Raw genomic sequence first — 20,121 nt, 5'->3', positions numbered from 1 at the left:
TGACAGGCATTTTCAAACAAATAAAATATCTGAATTTATTTCCAACATACAAATAAAACCGATGTCAGCTGAATTTAAAGGAAAAAAAGGAACACTTTTTACCTTCATATTTGTCAACATCTGAAACCTATGTCGTTAACACAAACGTTAAGTTTCCTAATTACTCGTCAGTGCCGTTGAAATGGAAGTTTCGTCATATTTTTAAAATCGAACTTCTGCTATGTTTAATAGAACGTCGGTACGATCTATCATCAATCACGTGATGTTGATAAGGAACTTTGCACACACTCGAATATAGACGAATCAATTATCTTGCAAACAGGCTTGCTGTTATCAATTTCTCCGTATGAGACCCACAGACGAACAGATCACTGAATTGATCAAAGTCCTGGTATTATTCTGTCAAGAAGACATGGCCGAAAATACCTAATTAAGCCCAAACAGCCAAGCGAGCCCTCGTAACTGATTTTTTTTCATATCACCGTTCACATATTCACATATCGACTTATGTTGTTTGTTTAATATATGGTGTATGTTTTAGGAAATAGTGACGTCATGCCGCCAGGAAGACTTACGAGACACAAGTGTAAGTTTGATAAGTAGTTATGGGGAAATGTCAAGAGTGTCGGAGAAAAACTTTTTGACTGAACCATTATAAAAAATAACAATTTCGGAATACAAGATTCTGTGAAGAATTAATCAAAGCACCAAGCATATTTTATCATATAGTTGCAAATTTAAATGAAACCTCAGGTGACGGCCATTTACTGAAACACTCGAGAAGTCTACAGGTGTCAATCATTCAATCTACACAATATGTTTTAAGAGGAGTGTACTTGCTCGTTACATAAATAATTGTCTTAGTTTCCTTTCCTTCGCCATATTATATATATATATATATATATATATATATATATATATATATATATATATATATATATATATATATATATATATATATATATATATGTGTGTGTGTGTGTGTGTGTGTGTGTGTGTGTGTGCGTGCGCGTATATATATATATATATATATATATATATAGCAGATATACATATATATATATATATATATATATAGTTTTGGTAGTACTGGAACTCTTTCTTGGGTGTAACTCGGAGTTTCACGCATATTGCGATCATCAGACACTCTGAGGCCTACTCTCTGGGTGTGCTGTATATATAGAGTGTAGACAATAGAAATACCATCACTATTGTCTGTGTCGGTGGGTAAGTGTTGTATGTGTGGAGGTGTTGGTTGTTATTGTGTGGGTTATTGGGTGCGGACAAGTAAGTGTTGGCGGGTTGTTACATGTAGGGCTTTGATGTTCCGTTAGTTAACGGGTTTAGTTTAGGTGATGGATGCTCTATTGGAGTTGGACAAATAAAACTTATTCTCGTGTCGGCATTTGGATATCAACTCAGTTCTTTTGTTTAGTGTGGAGCTTTTGTCTGCTTTAATAATAGTTAGTTTTTCGGTTAAACACAGGTTGCATCGTTTTGTTTTATTGGTGTATGCTTGGGCTTTCTTGCTGATGGACCAGGATACGGAAAAAGGCTCATTGTTTCTTTTCAGTTTCCAAATGTGTTTTGATAGTTCTGTGCTGTTTTCGTGTTTTTCATGTTTGAATGACTGTTTGTGGTTGGCGTATCTCTGCTTGAAGTTGTTCTCTGTTAGACCGATATATACTTTTGTTTGTTTTCCGTGGACGGTGGCTTGGTATACGATGTTTTCCGTTTGGCATTCGCCGTTCAGAGGGCAGGTGTCTTTCTGTCTGCAATTACAGGGTTTTTGAGTGGGTTTAGTTTCGCTGTTGGATATGGTGGCGTTATGCGCTTTGATTATGGTAGCCATGTTTGGCATGCAGCTATAACTGACTTTGACATTGTTTCTGTTGAATATTTTGTGTAACTTAGAGTCTGCTGGGAAGTGTTTTGTGATTAGGTTGAGGAATCGTTTGCCTACATTGGTGGCTACGTTTTTGCTGTATGGTGGGTTAAACCAGATGGTGTTTCTATTTCTGTTTTTCTTGTTTTTCTGCGTCGGGGTGCTGGTGTACGTGATGTTCTCTTTGTGGCCGCTGGTTTTTAGTGCATTTTGGTACAGTGGGGCTGCCTGGTTGAAGATGTGTTCGTCGGATGATAAGTCGGAAATTCTACGGCCGATGGCTGACGATATGTTCTTGATGATGCTGGGTGGGTGGTTAGACTGCGTGTGTATGTACATGGGGTTGTCGTTGGGTTTCCTGTAAGGGTAATATTTACCGTTGTTGAGGTTGAGCGTTATGTCTAGAAAGTTGACGGTTTTCAGATTGGTGAGTATGGTTATTTTTAACCCCATGGCTTTGAAGGTTTTAGTTATGTCTTTTCTGACACTTTCTGATTTACTTCCGGTGATGTTCTTGAAGGCGGCGAGTCCGTCGTCCCTATATAGACCTATGTGAGTTATATATATATATATATATATATATATATATGTGTGTGTGTGTGTGTGTGTGTGTGCGTGCGCGTATATATATATATATATATATATATATATATATATATATATATATATATATATATATATATATATATATATATATATATATACATATAATTTCATTCTTCTTTCGCCAAGTAGAGTGCTCGATCACCTTGGAGAGCTATCATACGTCTTCTTTCATTTTTATGTATATATATATATATATATATATATATATATATATATATATATATATATATATGTGTGTGTGTGTGTGTGTGTGTGTGTGGGTGTGTGTGTGCGTGTGTGTGTGTGTGTGTGTGCGCGTGTGTGTGTGTAAGGTTGTATAGTGGTAAATACAACAAACCATCAAATCAAGTAACATTGGCAGTAAAAACAACACAATCAGCTGGAATAGACATTTCAGAATTCTTCGTACTGATAAATACACGAAACTGTAATTTTATGAAAGTACAGAAATATAAAAACAAATTCTGATTTATATAAGTTTGATGTTTTACTTTCCAATATATTTTATAGGTGTTGTCCTCTATGGGTGTATTATATTGTTAGCACACACTGTCAGGTCTGTGCAAGGTAAGAATTATATAGTTAATGAGTAGAAATACACCATGACCATGACCGATAGTAACACAATGAGCTGATAGTAATTGCTTACGTTTCTTTGGTATAGAGGAAAAAATGTGAAAAGGGTATATATATAATATATAATCATTGAGTTAAATAAGGTGTCAAATGCAAAATGAGATGGTACACTTATGAATATATTGATATCGTACATTACACATAAACTGAAGTGATCAAAGATATCTAATCGAAATGTGTGTTATCATTATTTCGTAATCATATGTTGTTTATAAAATGTTTCTACCTATGGTGTACGTGAAGTACACAATATGGTGTACGTGAAGTACACAATATGGTGTACGTGAGGTATACAATATGGTGTACGTCAGGTATACAATATGGTGTACGTCAGGTATACAATATGGTGTACGTCAGGTATACAATATGGTGTACGTGAGGTATACAATATGGTGTACGTCAGGTTTACAATATGGTGTACGTGAGGTATACAATATGGTGTACGTGAGGTATACAATATGGTGTACGTGAGGTATACAATATGGTGTACGTCAGGTATACAATATGGTGTACGTGAGGTATACAATATGGTGTACGTCAGGTTTACAATATGGTGTACGTGAGGTATACAATATGGTGTACGGGAGGTATACAATATGGTGTACGTGAGGTATACAATATGGTGTACGTCAGGTATACAATATGGTGTACGTCAGGTATACAATATGGTGTACGTCAGGTTTACAATATGGTGTACGTGAGGTATACAATATGGTGTACGTGAGGTATACAATATGGTGTACGTCAGGTATACAATATGGTGTATGTCAGGTATACAATATGGTGTACGTGAGGTATACAATATGGTGTACGTGAAGTATACAATATGTTGTACGTCAGGTATACAATATGGTGTACGTCAGGTATACAAACTCAATATGTTCAGCTGTCAAATAAATCATTAAATGTTTGAGTTTCAACTCTAGACACATTTTCAATATTTGAGCTATACACGATTATAAACGGTACAGGTGTTACAAAAATTTGCGTATTATATTTTTGATATTCATCTTTGTGTGTATTCCACAAAAACAATTTCTTATGTCATGTTTGTGTATTTTCTTCTATTCAACATTCCTTTGTCCATCATACATGTACATTATGAAGCTGTATGTGTAATAACAATTCCTGAGAATCCCATCGGGGTATCTGAAGAAGCAGCCATTAGTAAGACTCCCTATCTTATTATTCTTGATTACGGCATGCCATAACTGAGTTTAACTTGTATATAGAGAGAGGATAACATTCTAATTTAAAAATGGTGTATTTAAACCACTCAGTGGAAGAGGTGGAAACAATAAAAACAATTGATAGCGTACAAAGAATGCAACTTAAGCCAAACTTCTCCGAAAATCGAGGTTCTAAGACAGTATTTGGTGGTCATGTTGGATTCTATAATGGCTTAGTTTTGATATCATTTTGATTTCAGTTTAAGAAATGTGTAAAGTGACTCATCAGATTATTTTATAGGTTTTAACTGAGAAAAGGTTTGCGTTTGCTTGTACAATAACTTAAACAACAATTTTTAAAGGGTTTATTTCCGAAACGCGTTCTACGTCAAGTGCTGAAGGTTGTCATGATCATATTTGTATATTACTTGTTGTCGTTTTTGTGGAGAATTAATAGTTTTCACTTTAAGACTTGTATGTAAGACTGTGTTTATTATTGGTTATCCACATTTCAGATTCGACCATTGTCAATTTCACCGTTGAGGGCTACCCGGAAAATAATATCACTCTAGATCTAGTTACTGTTGACCCCGCAGAAGGTTATCGTTACTTCTATATTGATGGCTTTGATTTGAAGTGGAAAGTTCAGTTTGATTTGGATCAAGACGTAAGTATGTCAATTAATCACGTGTTGCACAGAGTTGTTCTCAACATCAGAAGATATTGATTGTGAGAACATGACGGTGCATAAAAACGTGCTGGTTGCGGTGCAAAGCGTAACAGCTGACAAGTTGTTGTTGTTGTTGTTGTTGTTGTTTGTGTGTATAAAACTGAATCTTTTGGCTTCCCAAGTAATACTTGTTTTTCGGTTCCATTTGCCTGCGTTGTATCCAAAGGTGTGTGTGCGTTTGTCGTTATCATCAATTTCTAGAAAATAGCTGGATCTATTCAAAACAAATTTGTTAATCCTTTCTTTGAGGTTTTGGGCGAGATATTTACATGTATATTAACATAATTAGTATAAACAATGTTCTGTATGTTGGTGGTTATAGTCAGGCACGAAGGTACTTTATCTTCAAGGTGGCGGAGAGCTCAGCAGGTACAAACTCACTTGATTATGGGTAATGTTGTCTCAATACTTCATACATATAATTTTCTGAATATATAATTCAGACAATTACTAATTTAAAATACCCAACATTATTACATGCAGTCCTTTTCTATTTGATAAATGGAACAAAGTACATCGGTTTTTTCTTTCAGTGTGGGAACGATTACTTCCGCCTGAGAGTTAATTGTTTAAATGAAGGAGCTTATGACACTGTAAGTTATACAAAGTGAATATTAATGTAGATAAATTATTTATTCTTTACAAATGATTTTATTTGAACGCAGTAATGTCTTTAAGCACCCCTCCAAACGAGAGAAAGTATGTTACACATCAACTCTAGATAATCCAGAAAACATATGCTAGCAAATTTAATTTTCCTGCAACTGCTGACTTTGTTTAATATCGAATCAAATGACATTTGGAACTATATTATCCGAGTATGTGGAGACTTTTTACCACAAGTGCGCGAGCGCGTGCAGTGACGTCATTATAATCACTGCTTGTCTACTGTCCTGATAACAAAGTGTCATCCCCTAACATCCCCTGCGCTCGTCAAGATATAGCACTTTAGCAGCTGCAGCGAGACACATAAATGTTTGGCCTACGTTTAATGAAAATTACTGCAAATGGGCAGTAGAAACACCGAGTTCCCAACGAACAATAGTTTGGTAACGAAAAGGGAAATTTGAAAATGGACTAATATGAAAAGGAAGTTTTGCTATGACAACACAGGACTCGTTTTGAGCGAAACATTTGATTGTAGATATAACACTATTCCTAGTAATTTGAATACGGACATGTTTGATGTAAAACAAATCCACCCATTAGAAGAGTGTGTGAAAACAAAAAGATAAAGAAATCGTATTCAATTTTCTCGCTTTATATGATTAGAAGTACATTTTCTGCTAGGAATAGTATCATTATATTTGAACTTGACCTTCTGGACCGGTCAGTTCCATCCATTATATTCACACAGAAATAATTCCTTGAAGGTAGAGGGGGAATCTGTTTTCTAGACAGACTTTGTCATGTTTATATTCATGTTCTGTGATTACTAATAATACTCCTATTAATGCTTTCAGCATATCGACTTTGTGATAGACATACATGACATCAACGACATACCCTACCAGTTTGCAAAGAATGTATATAATACATCTGTTTTTGAGGTAAAATTCATCTTCTATAAATATTCACATTGTGTATACCAGTTGTGTTTTCATTGTAAATCAAAATGAATGTGAGTTGTTATATAAAAAGACCATAAATCACTTCTTATCAAACCTTGAAATGTAATACAAGTCTATGTAGTGCCAACATGATGTGCCAATTGTCTTTTAATAATCCAGTTCATTTGTTTAGTACGTTCCCTGTTTGTAACAAGTTCCGCTTGTAAATATTTGCTTGTCGCTGGCTGTAGTAGTATCTGTTAGGGAGAGATGAGTATCCCATCGCTAATTTATTTTCACAGACTCTCAGACAAATAACCCAAACTTTCCTTTTCAGTCGACCCCTGTAGGAACTGAGATATATGTTTGGTCTGATAAAGATTTGTATGACGGTGATTGCAGAACTACAAACAAAAAGTTATCTGTTCGAGAGGTAAGTAACAAATTTACCACAATTCAACTGAAAAATTACACAAAAATGTTTTGATAGCAATAATCCAGAACTACATGCGGTAACCTATCCATAGACTTCTTACCCCAAATGTGGCCATACAATAAACTATTACAATGTATATAGGATTATTGATACATCAGTGTCAGCTGAACCGTTAGCTCGAGTGCCTGTTACCACTAAAGCCTGGGTACGAACCCACCTAACATAGGTTGATTTTGATCTGAAAAAAACAAAAAAACAAACAGATATGTATGTACAGGTGATGCTCATGTTTTCTCCGGATCTCTCATTTTCTCCTCAGAATTAAGGGCACTCGGGCATTGCATAAAATATTAACTTGGATGAATAAGTAGGAATTATTATTACCATTATCTAAAAGAATGTTTCAACGTTAGTCTAAATGTTTTCATTGATTTAGCAGTATAATATTTTTTCTGTAAAGAATAAAACACGCGCACGTCAGTGTGTGTGTGTGTGTGTGTGTGTGTGTGTGTGTGTGTGTGTGTGTGTGTGTTGTGTCTGCTATAATTGTTTCTGTAAATCAATAATGATAATTGTGGCCGTCGTCCTTATCATACCAATTTTAAACATTAAGTAAAGCTATAAATACGATAGAATCACACAGGCTGACACCCGTTTCCATTTTCTTTTCAGGGGGAAGGCTTTGACAAGTTCGACATCCCAAATAAAGGAACTGCCATTGTAATTCTAACAGATGAACTAGACTATGATGTAGAGAACGGAAAGTCCTACAACGTAACTGTCGTTGCAAATGTAAGGATAAGATAACGATTTTGTTTTGTGTTAGGGGCGAGATCGATAGTTCAATATCAAAAACTAAATTATTTTACTTCGGCCTCACAACAACCACATCCCTTCTAACATAACTGGCCAAAATTGAAAATTGTTTCAGACAACACAGTAAATTTCATTCAAGTCGGTGTGTAGTAGTATGCAGTGATACGAATCCAAACCCAGTATGTAGTGAGAAACAATGAATGAATGTATGTATGTATGTATGTATGTATGTATGTATGTATGTATGTATGTATGTATGTATGTATGTATGTGTATGTGTGTATGTATGTATGTATGTATGTGTGTGTGTGTGTGCGCGCGCGCACGTGGATGGATGGACACATTCAAGTACTTGCATGAATGAATGAATGAATGAATGAATGAATGAATGAATGAATGAATGAATGAATGAATGAATGAATGAATGAATGAATGAATGAAAGTATATACAAAGGGTGTGAGTGATGTATTGATCGATGTCATTAATGATCCATTCCATATTTTTACTCAGGACGAAGTACACAATGCAACTACTCAGCTGATAGTAAATGTCCTAGACAGTGACGATCTTATCCCAATATTTAGTAGTACCCAGTATAACTCAACAATTAATGAAAATGTTGTGGATGAAATCCTGACTGTTCATCCAACCGTGTCAGCATGGGACCAAGATCTAGCTCTCCAAGATGAAATATATTATTCTTTTGTTGGTAATTCCATCTATGTTTATCTTTTACTAATATCATAACTAGGCAAAGCCCAAAAGCTCGCGCAGGATAGATTCATTTATGACCGGCTGCATAACAAAGATATTGTAGCTAGCGCCCTCTGCGTGCAGAATGCGCATAGCATATAGAACGCGCATGCGTAGTCATTGCGCCGCAATGCATCCTTGGGTAAAACCACCAAAAAACATTGCATAGTAATAATATCGCACAGTATATAGGACGCGCATGCGTACTAGTCACTTTACTTTTCCATAATCTTCCATTACCAGAATCTTGATCAATTATCTGCACTTATTTATTTTGTTATGAAAAGTGAGCAATCACTTTTATTCATTCATCTTGAGTTTGTGTAATTGGCGTGTGACTGTATTGGTTTACTCATTACAACTATTGTATGTTATGCAGATACAACAGGAAGTAACAACTACAATCAGACACGAACAGACAACCTAGAGATAAAGACAAATGGTGACAATGCTATCATAGAAGTATTTGAAGGTTTTCACAGGGAATCTCTCACAGATGATAAAGTGGTAGTACCTCTAAGAGTACGTGTTTCAAACAGTTTAATGATCTTGTTAATAATTGTGTTAAGACATATCCATTCATACAGCAATCTAGACAACAAGATTCAAGATTGTGTACACGCCTATAACCTTTTGAAGTGGCCATATGGATGAGGAGGGGCTATTTATTTTGAATTTTGAATTTATAAAACAATTTTATCATGGCTTCTTACTGAAAGAATAATGTGAACCAGTATAAACCAAGTCTGCGTTTGTAACTCAACATGGTGCAAAAAGCTACAATAAGTGTGTGAAAAGTTTGTTATTGTACGTACAATTGATAACATAACAAATTCATATGTAGCTTTTTGTTTTAATAGAATAACTTTAACAGCTTTATGACAGGGGTATAAACTATAAATGAAACTTCCTTTTTGGTAGAGGTCATTCTACAAACTTCTCATAGATAATACGCACTAAAACATATTTTGCATGAAATCGGCGTCGACACTGTGTTAGAAGGGATTATTTCTGCACAATGAGGTTTTGTAATCTAAACTGGAGATTTTCGAATTTTTTAGTTACTAAAATATTTTGTCATGGTATATCATATCTCAATGATGGTAAGAGCTCAGTTCCTGAACATGGTTCATCATCATTCAGTAATTAGAATTACGAACGAATGTTTCAAAATGAAATAAATATAAAGTCTCATAAGTTCCAGACTGTATCCCTTTAAAATATCACAGATAACACACTCTTGACATTTCACTGCAGGTAGCCCAGGTAAATTCTCCGAGGGACAGATATGCATATGCATCTTTAACTATCAATATAGTGGACGTGAATAACAATCCGCCTGTCATAACATCTGTTCTTGAGTACGACGTGTCGTTTATTGATCCATGTCTTGTCACCGATATTGACAATAAGGTGCGTAATTGGAAAATAAAATGTCAAATACTTGTGCGTGCACTGGTTTTAAATTCACCAAAACTAATAATATCAATGTTTGTTACTCCTAGGAAGTTTTGTTTTAATTAGATATTACATTTGTACTGCACTGGGCATATATCTTTAACCAATTAATTGGGTTTTATTCCCACAGACGATCCATGTATTAGAAAATGGACGTGTCGACTTTGTAGGAAAAGTACTTGTTTGCGATAGAGATTTTGGCGACAACGCAAAAGTTAATTATACTATACAAGGTAAGAAAGAATAGCATATTCTAATATCGGACGGTTGATAAATGCACTTGGCTTGGATTGAGAGAGGAGGGGAGATAGGGACAGACAGACAGACAGACAGACAGACAGACAGACAGACAGAGAGACAGACAGACAGACAGACAGACAGGCAGGCAGGCAGGCAGGCAGGCAGGCAGGCATGCAGGGTGAGTGAGTGAGTGAGTGAGTGAGTGAGTGAGTGAGTGAGTGAGTGAGTGAGTGAGTGAGTGAGTGAGTGAGTGAGATGGAGTTTGTCTTGATTTTAAATAAATATACAATCCTGCATGCTGTAAAAAGATTCATTTACCAGAAACGGTTCTTTCCATGGTATTTTAATTCGTAGACGGAGGTTATGACATATTCCAAGTTAATACAAACACTGGACTAATCTCAGCCACTGGCGTTGATCGTGAGGAAAGAGATTGGTATCACCTGACAGTGTCAGCTACCAATAGTTACGCCCTGAACAACGTTCACGACAAAGATACTACCAATATAACGATCGTGGTCGATGACATCAACGATAACAGTCCAAGGTTCCTGAAGAACGAATACAAGGCAACAATCCCACTGAGTACTGATAAAGGGGATGTTGTGTTCACTATACAAGCTGTGGATAGTGATGAGGTAAGCCAATGCAGTGTATAAGCGTTATTCATTATCCACATGGTTAAACAATCATAATCTATTTGTTGTAGCTATATCAAGGCTATTCTGCACAAGACTGTATAAAATAGACACGATTAGGATAACATATACTCACAACTATGATGTTAGCTGTAAGTTTAACAAAAGAAGTCTAAAGTCTGGTCTTTGCATTGTCAACCTTTAATCAATAAATGCGTTTAGCAATTATTGCAAATGCTCTTACCCTTTGAAATTATTTGATATACATTTCCCATATTGTGTAGTTAGAAGAGTTGAAAAACAAGGTGTAACTTGGTCAAAGGTCATGCAATACACATCAGAATGTGGTCGTCAAACAATGCATATATGACTTTGAAAGCCATGCTATGTCCATATGTAATTGAAACGTTTACTAATCATACCTGTTCTTCTGTTTTTAACTTTAACACAGGGTGACAATAGTGAGGTGTCATACCACCTTGAGGAATTTGAAAACCAAACTGATGCAGTAGCTTTCTTCGCAATTGGTAGAAAAAGTGGTTTAATATTAGTGACAACCATTTTATCGATGGTAATTGAGGAACCCATGAAAATATTTCAGGTATTTGTCAATTGCATCGATAACCTATCAATTCTTACTATTCTTCTGTTCACCCTTTACAGACGTAAACCTCACATATGACACATAAAACGAATATAAAGTAAAATAGGTATGTCAAACTATTGTTAGAGAACCAAACGTTATCCTGCCCACATCATTTTATTTCATGTTGCTAACTACAATCTACTCGATCATTATATTTGTAGTTTTATGTCGTGGCTTCTGATAATGGTTCACCAAGGTTAGACAATCGAACACTGGTTTCAGTAACAGTCCTCGATACCAGCTACAACCAACCAATAATTGATTTACCAGATAGTGACAAGGAATACAGGTGAGGTGATAACAACATTATATTATAAAGTGCCATAAATACTAGACATATCTTCACAAGAGTGTCACATTATTAAAGTCAAAAATAGTGCATAGTAGGTAAGTCATTTTATTTTTGAATCATACAGCAGTAAGAAATCAAAATAATTAATTAATAAATGGAAAGTTGTACATTGAAAAAACGTATACAATGCACGTGTGTATATTAACTACATGTCAAGCCAATAGGGAACTTGCAAACCCGCCATGTTGAATGTTGCATCATGGGAAATGTGATAATAAATACTAATCAATTAGTGTTGTAAACAATGTTGTTAAATTGTTTATAACCACGAATGATCAATTCATATTTAGCCTGGCCAGTGTGGGATAAGATAAGATAAGATATTACAATAACCACAGATAATCCCATAGTCCTTTGCGTCTGAGCATGCTCAGTCTGGATTGCAAGTTCCCTATTTGGAGATATCCAGGAATGAAATGACTTATCAGCGATAATTCCATAATACTTATTATATTATTTTTTAGAAATCCAAATATAAATACTATATATACTTATTACGACTCACAAGATACCTGAATTGTGTGTTCTCCGATTAGACCAATTAATGTATATATTAATTATATTATATCATTTAGACCAATTAATGTATATATTAATTATATTATATCATTTTCAGCATTCAGATGATAGAGGGATTTAAAAGTGTATGCAAGACACTGAATATTTCAGTCCAGTATAATGGAACACAGGAAGACATACAGTATTCTCTACTAAGTTGTGATGATGATGATGATGGTGGTGGTGGTGGTGGTGGTGGTGGCAAAGGTAACCAAACACGTACTTTGTTAACAAGCTAGCAAGCTGTTGACGTGAATGTTATCTACAGGAATTGTAATATTTTCACTGTACACCTCCCTGAACTGCACAAGGAAAATTCACTCTTGAGTCACGAAATATTATAAAGATTCAAATCCCCCCAACAAACACACACACACACACACACACACACACACACACACAGCACATTGATAGAGAATATTTATAATCTGATTGTTACTTGTTATAATCAATCTACAAGTACAGTTGTTTGTATTATATACCATTGCAAACACGTTATTATTTTTAATAGATAGCTTATATGATTAGCTAAATGTAGACCATGGCAATTCATATTACATTCCTTTCAGATATCTTCAACATAACTAGACAGAATGGGGACACCTTAACCATATGTAACACTGAAGAGCTCGACAGAGAAGACATTGATTTCTATACAATGAAAGTGACTGCTTTAGTTGGAAACGTTAGTCTTATCCTGCCAAACTGTGGTAGGAACATTTACAATACATATTTATTGGTTCACAATTTGCAGCCATTTAAACATGCCGAATAGTGTGTTCAACGCGATCACAAATATATCATATGGCCACAGACACCCAACAAACTGTCTAAAAAGTAACCAATCTTCTCTTATATCTGGACTCAAAGAAGAAATCATATGAACTAGTGTTTACTCTGTGTTGCGTATGTGTACAGTGACTATTATATTTACTAATCGGTCCAGATACTTGAATCCGAGTACAGTTCCTTGCAACTTCAACAATTATATTTCTATACGCCAAAATATCCGTTGACGCTCTCTTTGATGAGATTTTCACGGTTGAAAAATAGTGTGTAGCTAATCATACACTGGTTCACTTAATTTAAACCTTTCCACTGCAAGGCGGGTTATTTTGTCCTTTTTTTAACTGTGCAGATTTGGATAGTGTAGGTGCAAACGAGTTCCTATTATACATCAAGGTATTGGATATAAACGATAACGCTCCATTCTTCCTACAAGCTATGTATGTGAAGGGTATAGATGACGACCAGAAATATGGAAGTTCAATCTTGACCGTTGAGGTATGAGTGCAGTTTCGTTATTGTCTGTAATGTGCACTTTTGAAAGTGATCGTCGCGTATCGTGACCGATATGCTTCATATTTCTATTTCTATCCACCTCTGTCTCTATCTCTATCTCTCTCTCTCTATCTCTATCTGTCTGTCTGTCTGTCTGTCTGTCTGTCTCTCTCTGTCTCTCTCTCTCGCTCTCTCTTTCTCTAGCCTCTCTCTAATATATCTATAAATATCGACCTACCCATTTGTTTTATCTATCTATCTATCTATCTATCTATCTATCTATCTATCTATCTATCTATCTATCTATCTATCTATCTATCTATCTATCTATCTATCTATCTATCTATCTATCTATCTATCTATTCGGCTGTCAATATTTCAATCAATCTTCTGTATAAATCGTTACCAGTTACAGTGTCTTTTGACAATGCTGTAAGTATGGACGAGACATGAACTTTGTAGTTTATAGGCTTAATAGTCCAATAGTTGTAACTCAACTATGCTTTATCTTGTTTCATCCATCAGGGGTCAGACTACGATACAGATGAAAATGCTAAGTTATGCTACAGGACCATAGAGAGTGAAAATGATCCAAAATTTGCCGTGAGATGTTCAACAGGGGACGTACTAGCAAGGGAGAAGTATACAGCGTTTGCCGGAAGAAATCTCACGTTTGGTGTAACTGCATCAGATAGAAGTGGTAAAGACGGGTCGTTGGAGTCAATAAATAACACACAAGTTATGGTAAGTATTGGTACTTAGGAGCATCGTGATTATATTACGAGAGTGGAATGATATCACAAGCCAATGGGTGTGTTTGTCAGTCACCTGCAGATAGGCAGATAGTAAGACTGACCATACACTTCATCAGGTATATAACATGAATATAGTTCAGCTGTGCTAATAACTGTGTTTCAAGCAATCTCAAACAGATATATATCTTGGTGCCAGTAGGTGCGAAATACCCCATGGTACCATTGAGAATTAGATCTCCCATAACAGATTTCATGATTTCATGACATCAATACAACTATATAACTTGCATTCTGGCTTGAGATTGGAAGTTCTTTGCTTTCAAATATTGCATTTGTTGACCCAACACACATACCTCTGGTGCAATCATACAAGAAAAAATATACAATTTGTTTTTTTACTTGGCAGGTTCATGTATTAACTGTGTATGACTATTGTATAATGATATCAACCTTTGACCCCGCTTACATCGAAGAACATATTGCTCTCCTACGAAAGTAAGTCAGTGTATTTTAGTAACTTCTAAAAAAATATTTGAAGTTATTAAGAGCTGTTGGTACATTTATTTATGATCTGACACACAGACTGCAAACCATATTATACTATAAATTAATGGCATATGTTGATATTGCCACTGTTGTTGTGAAAAGTGAATTAGCCTAGATTGCTGTTGAATTTATCTATTGTTCAAGACTTCAGTTTTCATACGTAATTGACATTGTGATTACTTTAATTTGACGTGTATATTCTTTGATTTATGCAGTGAATTCGAATATCTCTCCAATCTCCACATTGATGTCATGACAATTATGCCAAGGATAGAGAAGGACGTGACATTCGTCGATCAGTAAGTTACAAGTTTACTTTGATAAAGACCACATGTACAGTCCCTTTATACCGAGAAGGGGGGCAAATAACTTGACACCTTCCATGGCAGCACCTGGGTTTAAAATTGACAAATTTCTCTGCAGCTATTATAAATCACATCTCCTTTCTTTGAAGGGCATGATAAAAGGGCGCCTACAGCGACGAATCTTTCAGTCCACCACTATGTACATATAGTTCGTCACTTCATAGCTCTATGAGCTCTATGGTCTTCCGACACGCATGTCAGATAAAGAGATTAGCATTTCTGTTTGTTGACAAACATATTTGACACGTCAAGATCACTATTTAAACTCTCATCCATCCCAGTTCTCGGGGGGGGGGGGGCTTTCATAAATTATGTAAATCTATAATCACCAACAAGGTTTTGTTTGAAGGTCCTGAGTTGTAGAATTATGTGTGGGACCCTGAGATGCAGATGTGAAATTGAACGTCTGCAGTTCACTTCAATATAAGTCAGAATACCATCACACAAAGTGGTTAAATGTAACGAACTTGTTTCTTATAATGTTATAAGTAATATTTGTGTTTTCATTCTGGTAATTCTAAAATTGATTTATATTATCTCTTATCCAGAACAGACATTTGGTTTTATGCCTTGAACAGAACTAACTATAAAGTAGTCCCGTACGAGGAAGTAAAAAGGTATGTCAATTGCTACTACCGTACATTTATGCCTTGAACAGAACTAACTATAAAGTAGTCCCGTACGAGGAAGTAAAAAGGTATGTCAATTGCTACTACCGTACATTTATGCCTTGAACAGAACTAACTATAAAGTAGTCCCGTACGAGGAAGTAAAAAGGTATGTCAATTGCTACTACCGTACATTTATGCCTTGAACAGAACTAACTATAAAGTAGTCTCGTACGAGGAAGTAAAAAGGTATGTCAATTGCTACTACCGTACATTTATTTGAACTGTCATCAATATTGACATTATGATAGAAAGTGTGATGATTACGACACTTATATCATTTGTACATGATTTGTAACTATTGACTGTACAACTGAAAAGTATTGACCTTACGATACTATGTGAAGAGGATGAACGCTAAAATAAGTGAGAGGACCTGTTACTCTACAGTTGCATTGTGTCGAGACCACTCAGGCTTCTCAGTTTTTTCCAAGTGATATCTACAGTTTCTTTCAGTATCTACATCATGAATTGTACAGCGTCCATAGAGACTGGATTGGTGACCTGGCATACATTCTCTCCACACAGCCTGCAAACTCATTATTCAAAAATTTACCATTTTTGGCCAAGCATCGTTATCTGCTACCCTAAAGTAAGATATCAAATTATCTTATCACCTGCTGACGTTCGATGTTAGTGTTATATATACAAAGCCACATATCCATATACAGCAAAATGAGTCATATCCAGGCAACTTGACACAATCAACATAAAATTGGTACCATGTGACGTGTTCAACCAATCACCTTCTAAAGCATGGTATCCGAAAACAATACATGTGCTAACTTTGAATTACTAAGTTCACAGGCAGTGTGGAGAAAACGCTCGCTCGGAGTCAGGACGAATAAATATCCTGCTTGCTACGCAGTTAAAAAAATGAATTCAGAGATTGATCAGCACATTGAATTACATTTGTTGACAGAAGTATATTCTTGACTGTACGCAAAGCCACGACTTGTTCTAACCGTACACATTTGTTCTACTATTCTTCTAAGACACATTGGTAGCTTACAACAGTCATCGTTGAGATTCACAAGAGAAGACAATGGAACAGTCCAAGATATATCACAGTTTGTCAACAAGTGGAACATTGTGGATGTCGTTAATATCGCCAACAAACGTATCAAAATACAAAATGACGACAACATGAGCCTAATGCTACCATTTGTAGTTTTTGCTCTCTTCATTCTGTGTGGGGGCATCGTGGCTATCATCTACTTACTAGTTACTGACAAGTGAGTGTTCATCTACTTACTAGTTACTGACAAGTGAGTGTTCATCTACTTACTAGTTACTGACAAGTGAGTGTTCATCTACTTACTAGTTACTGACAAGTGAGTGTTCATCTACTTACTAGTTACTGACAAGTGAGTGTTCATCTACTTACTAGTTACTGACAAGTGAGTGTTCATCTACTTACTAGTTACTGACAAGTGAGTGTTAATAGTATTGAGTTTGTGTCTATGGAATATCACGCTATGATAAATGCAATATTCAAAAATTCTGGATTGTACTGTACACTGTAACGTGTGTACGGTTTCGTTTTCCTTACAATGAACAATTCAACCTCTAAATATCCCCAAAACAACAACAACAACAACAACAACAACAACAACAACAACAACAACAACAATCAATCAATCAATCAATCAATCAATCAATCAATCAATCAATCAATCAATCAATCAATCAATCAATCAATCAATCAAGCAATCAAACAATCAATCAATCAATCAATCAATCAATCAATCAATCAATCAATTATCAACTATCTCAATTCAGGACTCCATTTTCAAAACAACTCGAGACCCTGTAACTCAAGATTGTAAATATCGTGGTAATTTGAAGTTGACTTGGATCTTGGTTTCACAACTATATAACACTGCACTCGACTCATTTGGTGTTATTCTGAGTATGAATTTAAATCAAAACTATATTATTTCGACCAAGCAATTTTTTTCTAATTGTCATATAATGTTAGAGACAATTCGTGTATTTTGTCATGGAGTCACATCGCGATAAGTAACTATACTGTCATATACTTGGCACAACCTGGTAATACTACGCCTTAGACAACACCAATGCAACTTTTGGTACAATGACAGAATTCAACTTTAAATCGACAGCAGAACAAATAACCCAGTTCTGTCGACACCACACCTCTCTAGACCTTCCGACTTCTCAACAAAGCAGTTCGAGTTAAATATTTTGGTCAAGTATACCCATACGAATGTAGGAAGCGATATCAGAACTAACCAATGTGTCAACTCTTTTCGCGCAGAGATTCCAGACAAGAAGTGCCAACATGGCACCACACCATTGGACAACAACAGTCACACGATATTGTCATTTAGTCATGAGGACACACAGAAATTAATAGGGCCCAAATATATCCACAACTGTTACAATGCAAAATTATTTTCTTTTAAAATGGGGAAAGGTTTATTTATTGTTTGTCTATTTGTGCACCTATACAGATTACATACACAGAAGATGTTCCACAGAAAAGTCCATGCAAATGAGACTGCAACTAGTTATGAAAATGCTGCCTACGAATTGGAGAAAGAAAATGAATCGGCGTAAGTATTTTATTGAACATGTATTTGCAATCACAAAATATCGTCTGGAATAAGAAATTTCCATTACCAGTACTATCACAGTCTGTACTAGGAAACAACTATTACCTAGTGATAAACAATGTTTTCCTTACGTTACCACACATTCTCATAGAAGTTTTACACTTCTAAGTTTAATACTAGAATATATTTGTATTCATTCCAGAGTAACATAACATCTTGAGTGTCAGTTATTCTGCTTTAAATGAATCAAACTTTTATCTGTTTCATGAAAGTGTACGAGAACTGTTGATAGTAATTACACATCATAAACGTTGCTATCACAGTAATATTGTTATATTTTTCATCGTTTCTTTTCGGTCTTTAACAGGCTTGTTTTGGTGGGAGGAATAGAGGAACAAGGTGAAACAAGGTTGGTAGATATTAATGTACAATTTAGATAATTGATTTATTATTTCCCTACAAACAGTCACTTCCAAGAAGTCGTCTGATATGGCGTTAACGTTGAGCAAAGTAACAGCTGGTACTATCCAGGCTAACAACTGAAATTTCTTCACAAAATGAACAGAAATAGAATCATGCTAAACCGCCCAGAAAAGTATGGAGTCAGCTCTTTTTCAAATCTAAGCAATATATCATAGATCATCACAGTTTTTGTATTTCGTAAAAACTGATATTATTTCACTAATAGTCCTAAGACTACCACCATATATATTGCTGGGTTTTAGTGCAAAATGTACAAGTCGATGACATAAAAAGATTTACCCGATGCCATGGTTACATATAATGTGCCGTACATATGGTGACGTTACTCAAGCTGTCGTCACTACAAATGTAGAAATGTTCATAGGAATCAACGAGATACCTTAGATAGTAATGCTTGAATGACGTTTACAAATATAGAATAGACCATTTTTCAACTGATAAAAGTTATTACAATACACTACATATTCTAATATTATAATGTTATGGTCTATCGTCCCGTAAAAGTGATGATAAAGATGGACCAGAAAGTGATGATGAAGAAATGGTGTCCACACCACCTGAATCTGAAGGTTTGCCGGCCAATTCCGCACGTGTAGCACGTATTAAAGTGTTGTATGAAGAACAGGTACGGTACAACTTCTTGACCTGTACTTTTTGTCTCAGAGTATATAAAAATACACATTTAAGTTTGTGATAGTTGAAAACATCATTCATATATTGCATATACATGCATTCATATATTTGTTGGTGACATTTCTACATACATACATACATACATACATACATACATACATACATACATACATACATACATACATACATACATACATATATATATAACTCGGTGAGTATCAAGCTGCTATAGACAGTGCTCAATACCGCAGTGGCAGAGCGCAATAGTTTTGATAGTTCAACCAAGAAAGAGTTCCAGAACTATCAAAACTATATACATATATATATATATATATAT

Source organism: Glandiceps talaboti, chromosome 22 (genome assembly GCF_964340395.1).
Source record: "Glandiceps talaboti chromosome 22, keGlaTala1.1, whole genome shotgun sequence".
Lineage (NCBI taxonomy): Eukaryota > Metazoa > Hemichordata > Enteropneusta > Spengelidae > Glandiceps > Glandiceps talaboti.
This window is presented reverse-complemented; position numbering follows the sequence as displayed.